The following is a 15,130-nucleotide window of genomic DNA, read 5'->3' on the forward strand; positions in this document are numbered from 1 at the left end:
GATTCAGGATGGTAGTTGGAAAATGTAAATCCTGAATGCAGAGTGTTTGACAAACAAACAAACAAATGCAGCCACAGTGTTACAACCATTGAATTTCCTTGCTTTTCTCAAGCTTCAGTGGTAGATTTTGGGTTACGATGTGAACATCAAGCTAATCTTCTTTTTTCTTACAAATCTGCAGTTTCATTCTGATCACTCGTACCATAGGTTTTCAGGAAGTTTTCAGAAGTCAGAAGAAAGTTCTGCGTTGCATTATTTATAAGCTTTATGAGGGAAGCATTCTGATGTGAGCTAAAAGGCCAGAAGAAACGTGCTGTGCTGAGCACCACTCCCCACACCGTGTTTCCTTTCAGCACTTCAGTGCAAGCCCTCCTTGCTCTGTGTGCATTGCACACCCTCACAGCCGTGCTGCTACCTCCTGTGATTCAGGTTGTCACGCTGCACTCAGCCCTTGGTGAGCTTCACTCCACCTTCACAAAGCTGTGCAGGAGGCAAACTCCTCTGCTCGTCACGACGCAAGGCAGCAGAGGAGATGCTTCACTTTGTGCCTTGAGCAGCAGCAGGAGCCCTTCGTTCTGGTTGTACAGATGGGCAGGCTGTTGTTGTTATGTATGTTCTGTAGTTCTTGCTGCTGCATCTCTGCTTTTGTTATTAGACTGGGAAGAGCAGCTGGCAGAGGGGACCTGCTGCACTCTTTCTCTGTAGTCCTTTGCTCTACGTCACGCATAGCCTGAAGGCTCAAACTGACTGCGTGGACATGCTTTGCAAAAATAACCTGCAAGCTGCCTTGTCAGCCTGTGTATGGCAGGGGCCGAGCGCGCGACTCCGGTCTCGCGAGGTGCCCGGTATGTCTCATTAACTTCACTTTCTGTAACTTAATTTCATGATAAACAATAATTTTTTGATGTGTGGCATTTCCCAGGAAAGACAGCGTCTTACAATTTTTTTGTGGTCTGCAGAAGATATGGCCCAAGGGAAAATGTGCTGTGACTGTTTTGTCTTTCTAATTTGGGTGATATTCAGCAGTTGCCCTTGTTTCCAGCAAGAAGGATATGCTCTACCCAGCACCCAGTGAGCTGTAGGTGCAGGCTATAGGATGTGCAAAGCAGCTGTTTGACACAAATATGACCTTGTTTACTCATTTCCATTAGTGCTGAAGTATTGCCACGTGCATAGATTACCAGTGTGCTGTGAGCAATAAAAGCAGACCATAAACTGTAGGAATAAATCAGGCCTTGGGTCACCTTCATGTCATAATTTGTAGGCAGCTGTGTGTATTTCTCTGGTTTGACTATGAACGTGCCGGCCTGTCCTGCATGCAGATCTTGTAATGGAGCTGCCTTCACACCTCATTGCTTCCTTTTTTTGTAGAAGGAAAAACACTTAAAAGCAACCTTATTTAATACACACAGGGTTTAAATGGTCCTTCTCTGGGCTGTGGAAGTGATGACCCCATGGTGGAACCTCATTCAAGACTTAAAACTGAGCAATTTCTCCTGTTTGGCTAAAAGGGATCCGTGTGATGGCTAGCAGTGGGTAAAAATCATGTTTATTAACACTTAGTAATTGAAAGCATCAATGCAATAAGCTTTGCAGAATAAGAAGGAATACAGTCATTAGGTGCTTCAGGTCTGTCCTGGACTTGACTGCAGCTGTAACTTATTTCTGCACTGCCAAGGAAAATAGGTTTGTGCATTGTGTAGAGAGTTTGCAGGATTCCAAGCAGACGAGATCAGTGAGGTGCTCAGTGTGTGTGAGTGCCTCCAGAGCCTCAGGAAACAATTGAAATATTACTGCTTTGTGCTGCTGCAGCCTAGACAAATACGCCTTGTCTTTTGTTCTGAGTTCCCCTCCTTCCTCTATGAGTGACACCTGGGGTCTCCGGTCTTTAAAAAAAAGAAAAAAGAAAAAAGGAAAAAATGGACAATATCAAATTACTGAAGATTTTTCTGTTTTCCATTGTGATAAAACCATTTGACCTTTTGACTAAAATTGTTGCTCTGAAGCAGGCAAATAAGAAGCTATTTATATCACAAGGCAACGTCATGTTAGATAAGAGTTGGATCAAGCCCTGTGTGCTGTACAGCAGAAAACCCAAAGGTCCTGTTCTGAAAGGTGATGAACTGTGTTACCCCAAAATACGGTGCTCTAACCATGCCCTGCTTTTCTTCTAAGTTGGCATCAGCTGGGTGTATTGCAGCCTCAGATTTCTGAGGTTGAAACTGGGGATGAGCTGATGCCCGGTGTTGTTATTGCTTCTCCCCACTCAGGGATCAACAAGGATCTCTAAAGATTTTAGCCCTGCTTGATTGCAAGAAATGTTTTTGAAAACATGGTGATTTTTACCATGGACAAAAGTTCTGATGATGGGCAGGACTTCCTGCTGTGAGAAGGAACACAGGAATAAGCTCCAGTCTGAAGGTGCTGCAGGGTGGGCTGCTGATGGGCAGGCTGCGTTGTGCGTGCAATTCCAAACTGCCATAGTCACACCTCAGCATTTTTGATGTTGAATTTCATTTTGCCAGGGCACATTAGTCACATGTATTATAAATTAATAATGCTCCAAGATTTGTTTAGACAGTGTCACACAGGTTTTTTTCCATTCTAATCTTTCAGTGGTACCACAGTGCAGCAGAATTAATTGTGTGCTGTTTCCTACTCCTAACCACTCCTGAAGGGTTATTTATTCCTAGTTTTAACTGCTCTGAGCAGACCAGTATTGCAGTGTCACTTGTGACTAAAGGGGGATCATTTACTATTATTATTACCATTCATTCTAATATTGACCTGCTCAAAAGACCCTCCTTCTGTTCAACCCTGCTATAGCAGGTTCTTATGGATCATTCAGGCACTATAGCACCAATCACTTTGTTGGAAGTCTGTTTCATTAGGAAGTTATGGTTACAGCCATTCATGTTTTATGGGTCCTGTGACAATCCTGAAACCTTTTTGGTTCCATTTAATGATCCCAATTTCACTGGGGAGAATAAGCAGTGAGTGCCCCATCAGTCCTCAATGCTGTCATCCAGATGTGACTTCTTGAAGGGAGCATATAAAGAGGAGGGGAAATGGGTGTTCATGAGGGTGGATAGTGATAGGACAAGGGGAAATGGTTTTAAACTGAGACAGGGGAGGTTCAGGTTAAATATTAGGAGGAATTTTTTCACACAGAGGGTGGTGATGCACTGGAACAGGTTGCCCAAGGAAGTTGTGGATGCCCCATCCCTGGAGGCATTCAAGATGTGGCTCTGGGCAGCCTGGTCTGGTGGTTGGTGACCCTGCACACAGCAGGGGGTTGGAACTGGATGATCGTTGTGGTCCTTTTCAACCCAGGCCATTCTGGGTTATTGTTTATGTGTAATGCACTAGAGTGAGAGCACAGCATGCATCACATCATTCCGCAGGCTTTACAGCAGATGTTTGCTCCAAGGCTTTAGATTCCATCACCTGTGTTATGGGTGCAGCCTGTAAGGCAGTCTGTCAAGAGCTGCCCTGGTGCAGGTGCCCCTGCCAGGGGCTGCCTGGAGCAGGAGGCTGAGCTGGGAATGCGGAGCTGTGGACACCAGAGGGTGAACAACAAACACCTTTCACATTTGGGGTTGTGCTTTGCTCAGACACAAAGCATTACTCTTTTGGGGTAACTGTCTGGGAAGCTGTCAAGGAAGTGTAACTCTTTTTTTTTTTTTTTTAATAAAGTACATTTTCTGGAGATGTATTCACATCTCTTGGAGCTCTCGTATTATCTGCACTGCAAGAGCTGGTGTCCCAACTACAGCCTCTTCTATGTAATTTTGTAGGCTTCAGATTCGGAAGGCGTTACATCTATTTCTATTTACCTGATAGAAGACTATGATTTTTGTGTCTCTGTTTAAGCTGGTTCTAGGCAGAGCTATTGCTTACATCTTCTTACAAGTATAACAAATGAAAGCATCCTCTTCCTAAATGAGGAAATAATTCTATTTGCTAAAGTAATAAAGAAAACTTAAATTTTTCTGTGTATTGAGGTAGTGTGCCATTACACTGCTCTTATATGGTATACGCTGTTTTTTAACAACATCCTCTTTTCTGCCCTTCTGGTTAACATGAAACGTTACATTGGAAACACTGATAAAAAGACAGAAACTGGTCTTTACCAGCAGAAAAGCATACTAGTGTCTCATAAGTGTTCTTCAGCTTGTTCCATTGCACATCGGGCTGTTGGTTGGTGATACAGTCATAGAATCAATCATAGGGTCATAGGATGGTTTGGGTTGGAAGGGGCCTTTAAGATCATCTATTTCCAACTCCTCTGCTACAGACAGGAGCACCTCTCTGTGGATCACGTTGCTCACAGCCCCACTAAGGAAAAACCTTTCCTTCCAGTTTAAAGGAATGACTTAATGCTGAGTCGGCAAGAGCATGTGATTCTTACAGAAAAGTGTATAGGAAGTGTAATTCTTTCAAAAGCAAATCAAATCACAGAAGGATCATGACGTATTGATCAGACTGATACCAGCCTAGAGATGCCTGCAGATCAGGATCTCCATCTGCACATCAGGGATGGTGCAGCAGGAAGGGTGCTGGCCACGATGGCTCAGTGTGGGCTGCAGTCATAAGCCAGAGAGGTGCAGCAGCTGCTGTGAACCAAGCTCTGTACTCCGCTCAGCCCTGCTATGAATTGCTGCTGAGAACTCAGAGCTGGGGCTCATGCATCGCCCTGCTGCTTCTGCTGTGCAGCTGCAGGAGGCCAGTTTGACATGCAGCTGCTGGGTGCTGTGCTTCCTCTCCCAGCTCTGTGCTGAGTGGCTGCATGCTGCAGCCATCTGTTTCTTCCTTTGGAAGTGATTTATAGGGAGGAACTGCTAGGGGGCAGGTGATTTATTGTTTATCAATAACAGTAAACACGTTCTGCTTTACAATGACCAAAGGCTCTAATTTATTGTATTCTGTCTGTGAAGATGTCATTTGTCTTGTGAACAGCTTGTTGTCTACCAATACCTGGAACATTCAATGCCTGTGGTTTCTCTGAACGTTCATTTGGATAGCATTTATTAGCCATCTTATGTTGGTGCTTTATGGCCACGCTGCCTGCTGTCTGTCCTTTCTCAACTGATTAAAAACTTGGGACTATTTTCTGTACAGTTGCAGGCTTTGAAAACAACAGCAGACTCAGTAATTGGTCCTTGTTTCATTGAAGCTGGTCCTTGGGTCTCTTCTAGCAATAGGAGAAAGGGATGCTGAGGATATGTGGGTGAGGCAAATGCTGGAAGGAAAGAACTTTTGTTGTATGAGTGAACTGCTGGTGGGTGACTTTATCAGTTTGTAATGTTTCCTGCCCCTAAGACGATCCAGCAGGCTTTATCTCCTTCTTACTTACCACTGTCTTTTAAGCAGCTTGGTTTAGGTGTCTGTGCACTAATCTTTTTGTTTTCCCCCACCCAAATTACTCAAGTGAATAATCTGAGCTGGTTGCTGAGGCTCCAGAAAGTCTGTCCACTAACAAAAAATCCTTCAGAGCATGCAGATCTGCAGGTCATTCAGAAGTTCATTGAGAAGCAACTAATCTCAACTGCTATTGATCTGTGAATCTTGTGATACACTCCTTATTTTCTAAGGAAGCAAGTTTCTCTAACCCGTGCGTGACGAATGAGGGTTGGTTGTACCAAAAATTAGCTTAAATATATATGGTTTTGTGTAGAATGAAAGGGAAGTATGGTTAAAGCCAAAAGAATTGTTAAAAAGAGTTAAAGAATTGTTTTTTATTGTATCATTTTCTAAGGCTGTTGACCAAACACTCAGCGAACCTTCAGAATTTTCTGTTCAAGGGTTTCTCCCCTTTGTGTGCTGTGAGCTCCCCTTTTCCCAGTTACTTCTCAAGCACCCGTTGATTCAAAATGTCTTACTTCAATCCTAAAGTGAGTTTATTTACTAGAATTTGGATCAGTTTGAGAGGGAAAGCCAGATCTGGGATGGCTGATAGGTATTCCTGTCCGTATTTGCCAGACCTACGGCAGATTGCTGGCTGGGATGCAAACAAACTGAAAGGTACTTATTTGTTCTCTGCTGACTCTAAAGTAAGGCTTGGAGAGCATTCAGATCATCACTTCGAAAGACTCCAGAGAAAAGTTTTTTTCTGACAAAAGAAGGCAATCCAGAATAGAAAACTCACTTCCAAAAGTGTACCCCAACCGTACATCCTGCTAATTGAGAAAGATCTGGAAGTACATTGCCTGGATGTAATTTCTGCTGTGAAGTATGATTTATACAAAGAGACAGCTTTTTGTGATGTTTTATTCAACAGTTTTAAATGTCACCTGCCTTGATTTATAGCATTGATGTCCCTTAAATGGATTTCCTCTTTTTTCCTTCAGCCATCTGCCAAAATTTTTTAAAGCTCAGCTAATTGTTTGTTCTTCACTCAAGTGTTACCTTGCTGGCATGTTCTTCCCAACAAATACTTTAACCAGTGACATCTTTATTAAGGAAAAATGGTTTATTTTGTTACCTCCTAATCAAACATACAGTTATTTTAAAAATAAGCCTTGGAACAGCTTGCTTATCTTCTCTTTTCATCTTTAAGTGGTCTTGAATCTTTCGTAGTGTTTGCATGGAGGAGGCACTCTCAGCCTTGCTACAAACCTCCTGAATTTATGGCTGCTTCCAAGCACTGCTGTGATTTACAGCAAGCTCTGTACCACGTAGGTTTCATAAACCTTTCTCAGTTCCCTTTGTATTAAGATCAGAAGGCACATGTTTGGCTTTATAATTCGTTAGCAGTACTTGAAATGGGAAGAATAGTGCAGTGACTTGTATTTTCTATCTGCTGTAGAAGAGAATAGCTTTCTGTCCTCTTCCATTTTGTAACAGGGTCATTGTGCACCACCTGCTTTCACTTTGGTGCGTACTGACATTGATTGCAAAGCACTTACAGCTACGACTCGCTGTCAGAATTTCATTTTCCTGTGTTTTTGTCTGTAGCATGCCTTCTGTGACATAAGGCTTTTAAACAAAACTTGCAGTGAGTGGGAAGTAAAGTGAGTCGCTGCTGTTTGCGTTGCATTGCTGAGGCCGCAGCCCTTAATGGAGACAGAAGTAATGCAGCCTGAAATCAACTTCTTACAAAAGTATTTAGGGTTGTAAATGCAGCATCCTGGCTGTCCTTTCCTGACTGAGACGCTGACTGAAAGTTGTGTGGATGACTGAAGTGCCCAGCTGTGTTCCAGGCAGGCAGTGTGAGTGCTGGTTTGTCTCAGTGCTGTGTGCTGGCAGTCAGGCTGCAGCGTGCATTGCTGCACTGGGAGGAAGAGTAGAGGAATTAATAATTAAAGGTGTGACGCTGGAAAAATCTCACAACAGAGTTCTGTAGAAAACCTGTTCCAGCCTTGTTATGCCTCGAGACCTGTTTTCAAGCCTGGGTGTGTTCTTGGCACAGTGTCTCCTTTGAAGAGCATTGCAGCTCGGATGAGATCGATTGGAAGTGCTTCTAAAATCTTCTTTCAGCTCATCTGTCAGCATGAATGTTCATGAAGGTTAACACCACTGAAAAAGGCAGGTTTGCTCTGGTTGTCTTCAGCAAGGAGGGCTCCTGTTGGTGGCTCATCATCAGGAGCCCAGTAGAGCTGCTTGGGATCACCTTGGAAGATGGAATCTGTGGACAGAAGGATGAGGACAGCCTGCCTCCAGCCATGTGTGCTTCCCAGATCCTCACCCAGAGCACCACCTGCAGCTGTGTTCTGTGCAGCAGCAAGTCAGCTCTGACTTCTGGACCTACTTTCTGCCTTTGTGCGTATAGGAGCAAATCCTGTGGAAGAATCAGATGATGCTCACTGCTGGCGTGTGGTGCCTGGAACTGCTGGGTGTCTCCGGTTTACCTCAGCAGAGGACTTTGCAGTGGGAGTTTTGTCACCTTGGAGGCATCTGTAGCAAACAGAGTGATGGAGTTTGCAGTGAGCTGTGGGCATGCTGGGAGCTTTGCCCCGCTCGTCTGTGCTGCACTGAAGGTGATCCCAAGTTTTGCTCTTCAAGAAAGAGGGAGGAAGAGTCACTTAGCGTGCACACAGTCTGAAAGGAATATTACTGAGAAATAGAGCGCTTAATTCCTTGTTCTGCAGCTCGCCTTCACACGGTGTCATTATAAATAGATGCCTAAGTCATAGCAAACACTTGAGAAAAGCTCGCATGGCACAGCATGCGGGTTTGTGTGACAAGGATTTTAAGGAGATGGCTCATTCACCAGAGGGCCGTTCTGCAAAAATATTTGTCTCTGAAATACCAAACATATGCCCTTGTTTTCAAAGCCTGCAGCCTCTCCTGGGGTCGTGCAGCTATTCATTTTCAAAACGCCCTTGAAATCCCCAGTCTTTCTGCACAAAATGCTGAATTCTCCTGCCGCCTTCCTCACGTTCACATTGCCAGATCACATTTCCTTCCCCGTGGCGGAGGAGAGGCAGAGAGTAGCAGTGCTGCTCTGTCACTTGCTGTAGGGCACATGGCATTGGGAAGCTCTGTGGCCCTGCTGCAGGCCAGCCCTGCTGAGAAGCAATCCTGGGGCAGGGAATAGATGAGGAAGGACTAAGGGTGAAATTAAAAACATTAATTGAGTAGAGATTTTTACAGGGATGAGTTAGTCTCAGTCTCAGAAGATGAAGCTGCTAGTCCTAAGCTGTTGCTGTGCCTTAGGGACTGCAGTGTTGATGCATTCAGATAAGTTGCTAATGCCAATGCAGTGTCTTAACATGCTGTATCTCACTAAGCCAGCTTCAGTCTTCCTGGAAAAGCAGAGAATTTCAGGTTGGGGATACACTTGCCTTCTTCTTGTGCCTTACCTTTATTTTCCCCAGTAACTCACTGAGTGGTTCTGAATGTCTTTCAGCATCTTTGTCTTCCAGTAGCAAAACGCTCCGTCTGCGGTGTAACGCAGGCAGCATTCACCTTCTGAGCAACGCCAGGTGGTGGTTACTGCTTGTGGCTGCTGGTGGTGTGCTCTGGGATGGAGCCGTGTGGTATGAAGGAATCCTTTGGACTTGTGGTGTTACTGCTGCTCCTGCAGGCCTTCTGCTGCACTCAGGATAAGTGATCTTGAAGAAATACATTGATTTTTAATAAGTGAGTGAGTCAAGAGCCCATAGGAGTTCCTAAACAAAGAGTGAATTTGACTGAGAGAGAGATCTGTTGCAGACACACGTACCCTTCCAGGCAGAGCTTGCCTCACGTTTCTGGAGATGTGTATTCATTTTAAAGGAATCAGCATTTTCTGACAGATTGCCTTTCTTAAAAAGAAAGGGGAGAGGGAGGCAACTTGGCCAGCTGCGCACTTTGCAGTTGATTTGTACAGCTAGCAGAATCTTCAGTGAAATGATTTATTTTATCATGTCCAGAGGTATTTGCGTACTCTTACTTAAGGAAATTAAAGCATAATCACTTAGAGGGGGGTTGGACCTGCTGTGTTTTTTCTTACTCCAATCTCTGGTCAGCAAGTGTATTTTATAAGCAAGCGATGCTCCTTTTTTGCTGTTTGTTTTTTTCCCTCCTTGTCCAGACAGGCTGACCTTTTAGCTTGGTTTGTAATTCAGTTACTGAAATAAAACCGGTGAGAAAACCTGTCTTTGTGGTTATAGGATTACTCAGCCACTTTCTAAGTCTCTGAAGGTTCTTAAGGTTTGGACCTCCTGAAGTTTCCTGCTGCAGAGCAACAGCAAAACAATTTGTTATTCCCTTTGTTTAGGTTAAGTATTTATAGTAGTTGGGATGGTTTTGGAAGTGAATGATTATTTAATAATTTATTGATAATAAAACTAGAATACGAGGGAATTTAATCTTGGAGCTCAGAAGATTAAAATGCAAAAAAAAACCCAAAACAAAACAAAACCTTTTTTTTCTGGCCAGTCATATCAATGAGGATTCCTTTGGATGTTGTTTTGTTTTTTTTTTCCCCTGAATACAATTTCTGTATATTACTGAGGCTAATAACACTACGTAGATGCTGTATGGATGTGCTGGCAGTGACACTTCCTAGAGCCTTTTAGGGATTGCAGTAAGGAAGGATAAGGTGCAGCTCTTGGCTGTGAGCAGCTCTGGGATGCCAGCACTGCTGATGTGCAGCGTGATGCTCTCACAGCTGGACCATCTCTGCCCTGGGGATGCCGCTCTGTGCCTGCACGTCTGCAGAGCCTGAGCTGCCAGCGAGGTCTGTGTGTGCTGTAGTCCTCTGAAAATTGTATTAGGAGTTTTCTGACACCCTGCCAACAGCAAAGCTCCCCCTGGCTCTGCAGGCTTCAAGGAAACAGGGCAGAGCTGCAGACTGGAGAAGGGCAGCCAGCAGAGGAAAGATGCCTCATGGGTGATGAAGGAGCAGATGTGTATCCGAAGTGTATCTATTTATCTCTTCAGTAGCAGTGACAGAGTTGGCAAACGTGCTGGAGCAAGGTCCTTGCTGAACCAGCGGGATCAAACCATGTGGATATAAATAAAGCCTGAAGGAAGAGAGAGCTTGCTGCAGAAGAGACAGATCCTGAGCTGGAGGCAGCTTCTGCTTCAGAGCCAGAGTGAAGGAGCTGCTGCTGTGAGGTAGTGCTGGAGCTCAGACAGTTGCCCAGAAGCCCATCACTGTCCTGTGATTGCTTTAGCAGCCTTGTTAAGCGAGCTGCTGGGCTGGAAGGAGGTCCTGCAGAAGTTCCCAGCTCAGAGCTAGCCCTGCCTGGCAGGGGGTGGGCCAGAGGGGCAGTGGCTTCCAGTAACTCCATGTGCATAGGGATCAGGCACCTTTATTGCAATCATATCAGCAGAGCTGCATGTCAGATAGCTGGGATCCTTACCGGTGTTGTACCAGGAATATGTTTCACTTCAGGAGCCTTAAAACTCCACCACTGCAGAATTGAGATACAGCTGTCCTGAGCACACCAGCTGAGAAGGGCTGGGTCTTCTCCAGTACATTTCTCCTAAAATACTTCTTTTCACTTCAGCTAGGATTGAATGCTGAGTGCATTAGTGTCTGCCTGTCCTCCCCAAAAAGGCACGTTGCCATGTTACTGCTGTAGCTGCTTGCCTTGCACTGACTTAGGTTGACTTGGCGTCTGAAGCGTGTGTTGATCTGCTTGAAAGTTGGGGTCATCTGTCTTGTGTGGAGTCATCTCTTCTCCCCATAAGAGTGTGGGTGATCTGAAAGGACTGTCTCCAGATGTGCACTCACTGCATCTCACTGCAGTCCCTTTCTTTTAGAAGTTCTGGCTGCAGTCTGTTTAACTCGCGCTGGATGCTTGCAGCCCATGATGTGTTTTGCTAAATAATTAAGATGCATTAAAAGCAGAAGCTTGTGCTGCTGAGACTTATTTTTCAAATCCTTTGAAAGATTAATATCTGTGTTTTTAATCTTGCATGAAATCCCACAATGAGTGCATTTCATCCTTTGCTTTCATAACGGTATGAAACTTCTCATGCCAAAAAGGGGGGAGAATCAAGGTAATTAATATTTGTGTTGGTGCTGGGGTTTTGATTTACTGAAGCCCCTCCGTGGCACAGCTACAGACTGACAGATGTGTGAGGCTGTGGGGACCTGGCAGTCAGGAGGAGAAGTGGGCAGGGAGTGCCTGCAGGTTCTTAGATCCCTGTGTCCCTTGCGTTGGGCACACGGTTATGGTGAATAAGTGGTTAACGCCTGCTCCTACGTTCCATCGAGGCCTTCTAACGCTGGGAACATAAATGAGAACAAGGCACTTAATTTTTAGATCAGTGATTGAAAGGACGCCAAATGGGACTGAGCCAGCATTTCAGGAAAAACGCTGAGGGAAAATGGCATGCTATTCCAACACCAATTCATATCACCATTTTCAGGACCTAGACTCCAGAGCACTGCTTAGCATGAGAAATCACCCTCTTCATTTAATTTTGGCCTGAGAAATTGAATGCTTTTTTTTCTGGCTTTAAAAAAAAACGTGCATGGCACTATTCTGTGATCTGCTTCCTCTGGGTGTATTTGGTGTGAGCACTTAATTGATAGAGCACTTGAACAGCCTTTCAGGTTGCAGAAGGCTAATTCCAGAATAACCTGAGTTCTTACAGCCATGAGAGCTCGTGTCCATGGGCTGTGACCTGTGACAGCTTCTCCCCAGCTCCTGGGCTGCTCTCACACGCAGCACTGCGCTCCGAGGTGCTGCCACAAATAGTTGCACGTAGCACCCAATGAGTGTCTGCAGCCCTAAAATAAAACTCTGCTCGAGGAGGTGATAAAAGAAGAGTTGGAAAGTTGGGGTGGATGTGCGTCAGTTGGAGTCGCCTGGTCTGACAGCGAAACGTAAGCATTGCCCTAGGATTTATTGGAAGGATTTATTGGAAGGGAAACATCCTGATAGCATTGCTGCTGTTGTTCCTTTAACCTGTCTGTTGCTGTGCCTTTTTCCTTCCTGCTCCTTGTCCATAATGATTTCATTACGTAGTTGGAGCAGCTCTCAGGTGATTTAGTGTTATCTGGGTGACTGCTGTTCTTGGAGGTATCTTGTCTGATTTTGGAGTGTCTGGCCCTTTATATGTAGCCTTTACTTCCACATTCCTCTGAAAATCAACCCTGCTGACACCTGATTCCTGTGGCACCCAGGAGCTGGCAAACATCCTTAGGTACTCCATGGTCTCAGCAGGTTCCACGTGTCTGCATGTCCATGTGCCGTTTCCATAAAACCCATTTTAATCTGAAAGTTTACTTTAATTCTGAGGTTTGTTATGACAGTAGTGGCGATTTTCATCATCTCTAGCAGCAAACCCCTTTTTGGCATTGACTATTTAGCATGGCTTGGATAACTTCTTTTGGATGGACACCCTTCTGAAGCCATGCTCAGCGTTGCCTGCCTGAATGCAGAGCGTTGTGCTCCCTGCTAACACGAGTCAAGATGCTTTGAGTCTGTTTAGGGGCTTTGATCTCTGGGTGTGCAGTCAAGAATTGTTAAACAGCAGTGTAAAACCAGGCAGAAAGGGGAGGGAGAACAACAAAAGCTATGCTCGAGCAAGAATTATTTTTTTTCTTTAGTTCCCATCTAGCTGATGTCTTTTCCCTGTGTGGCGTGGGAAGCTGCAGTTTCATTATTTCTGTATTTCAGTCTTCAAACTCCCACTGGCCCTTATGAAGTGAGAATCGCTCAAGCCACTTTTTTAAAGGGCTATTTAAAAACTTCTAAGATGACATCAAGCTCCAGTGGATGCCAACTGGAATGTTGGGGTTGAAGGCAGGCTGGTAGCTGGTGTTCGCTTCCTAAACAACCCACAGCTGGTGGTGGTAATTCTGCAGGGCTGAGGAAATAACCCCATCTCACCACTGGCATTTATATTCTGGTTGTGCTCCAGGAGGCAGCATCCGCCTGCAGATCTGCGAGGTGATAGGATAAGTGCAGCCCCTCTCTGTGATGGATGGGTTCAGGTTGGGCACCAGCTTCAGGAATTTTAAGAGAGTGTTTGGAAAACAAGCCGACATGTTGTGCACAGTGGGGGAGATGCAAAGAAAAGGCTTTGCACTAAATCTTGGGATCTGATGCAGCGTCGCCAAAGGAAAGGGAAAAGCTGCAGGAGGGCAGTGCTCAGGGTTCCTGTGAGCCCAGTGGAGAGGTGGCAGGAGTTTGTTCTCCATTGGAATGTTATAGTGGGAGAGAAGAGTGTCACAGCTGCTGGGAAATGGCTTTTCTGTCAGATGGTTATAATTCATGCAGCAGATGGATGTTCTTGGCAGTCTTTTTTGCAAGAGGAGCACTAGGAAAGGGAGCTGAGGTGGGACTGCTGGGCAGCACTGTATTTATGGCAGTCGTTTGGGCTGTCCCAAGGCAACAGTGCCCACATATGGGGACCATACTGCTATGCTGGGCCCCAAGCTGGCCGTGCTGCTGCCCTGCTGCAGGAAAAGGGTCTGACATCCCTGCAGAGAGCCTTCACGTGTTCCCCTTTTGCTCAGGTTCAGTTGCATTCAGCAGAATATCGTGTTGCAGCCACACTTGCCTGGATTGTAACAAATGCTGGGGATGGGTTGTTTTATGATTTTTTTCTTTTTTTTTAAATGCTGATTTGAAAGGATGGTGACTCGGGGAGGCAGTTTGCTGAGGTGAGCACTGTGCAGTGATTTGTTATCAGTGATTATCTGAACTGCTTGCGAGGGATGTCAGTGGTAGCTTGTGGATCTGTTACTTGAAAGAAAAAATTGTGCCTCACAACCTTGCATAGAAAGAAAGCTGTTAATCAAATAGTTAACAATTAGCAATGGGACCTTGCTCGAGCACTGTCCCTGCTCTACCCCCTCTCCCTGTTGTGAGATACACTTCATTGTAAGACACTAACCTTAGAACAAGTGTTTGATATCAGCCTTTACGTTTGAAATGCAGTTCCTTCCTTTAAAAGGTTGTCATGGCTGTTTGATCACGGCGGATGAAAATAGATAGCTCTGACAAAGGCATTTGGGCTCTTTACCACAGAGGAATCGCTGAGGAGTGAGGAGGGGATGGAGCTGAGCCCTGGGGCTGAGCCCAGCTCTAATTGCAGCTTGTCAGCACTGAGACTTCACCCTGGGCATCGCAGAATGCTCTGTCCTTGTCCTCTTCTTATTTTGCTCCTGGCACTTCGTTTGGAGAATAATGTTGCTATCCCTGAAGCCTAGTCCTACAGAGACAGATATGCCAGCCTTTAAAAACTTCCTTTCCAGGAGAAAGTGTGTCTACGGGGCTGGTTTATGAGTCAAGGCCACGCAGCAAAGTGAATTGGAGACAGTCAGGTTCTAAGCACTCCTGGTTTTCCTTTAGAAGATGCGTTTGCAAGTGAGAAGATGACGTGTGGGTGCGGGGCCAGGCATCCCTGCTCCCCTTCCCCTGCCCTGTGTGAGCACTGCTTCTCAGCCATGAGTAATTGCACGCCGTCGCTGTCATGGTGAGCATTCACACTCTGCACCTTTCAGCTGGGGCTGCCCTCTGGCTTCTCTGCTTCTGTTAGCAGCAGCGTGGCATTCACAGCCACATTGATGCTATTCCAGATGAACTGTCTACATGTGGTTCACCATCACCCAGCACTACACACAGGACATGTTTCTCTGAGCGTTGACTTCCCTCTCCTCCCTCCCCAGCACCTCCCTTCTGTTTAACCCATGATCAGCAGCCTGGTTCTGCATCCCCTGTCTGCACAGTTAACGTAC

At 45.4% G+C, this 15,130-nt stretch overlaps 1 protein-coding gene across 3 annotated transcripts in view; it reads left to right on the plus strand.

Moving 5' to 3' along the window:
• STK4 (serine/threonine kinase 4) overlaps nt 1–15,130 on the plus strand; it is a 38,794-nt gene that overhangs the window by 21,250 nt on the left and 2,414 nt on the right. The gene's annotated exons all lie outside the window — the stretch shown is intronic.

The sequence above is a fragment of the Tympanuchus pallidicinctus genome, unplaced genomic scaffold (assembly GCF_026119805.1).
Source record: "Tympanuchus pallidicinctus isolate F22 unplaced genomic scaffold, pur_lepc_1.0 scaffold20, whole genome shotgun sequence".
Lineage (NCBI taxonomy): Eukaryota > Metazoa > Chordata > Aves > Galliformes > Phasianidae > Tympanuchus > Tympanuchus pallidicinctus.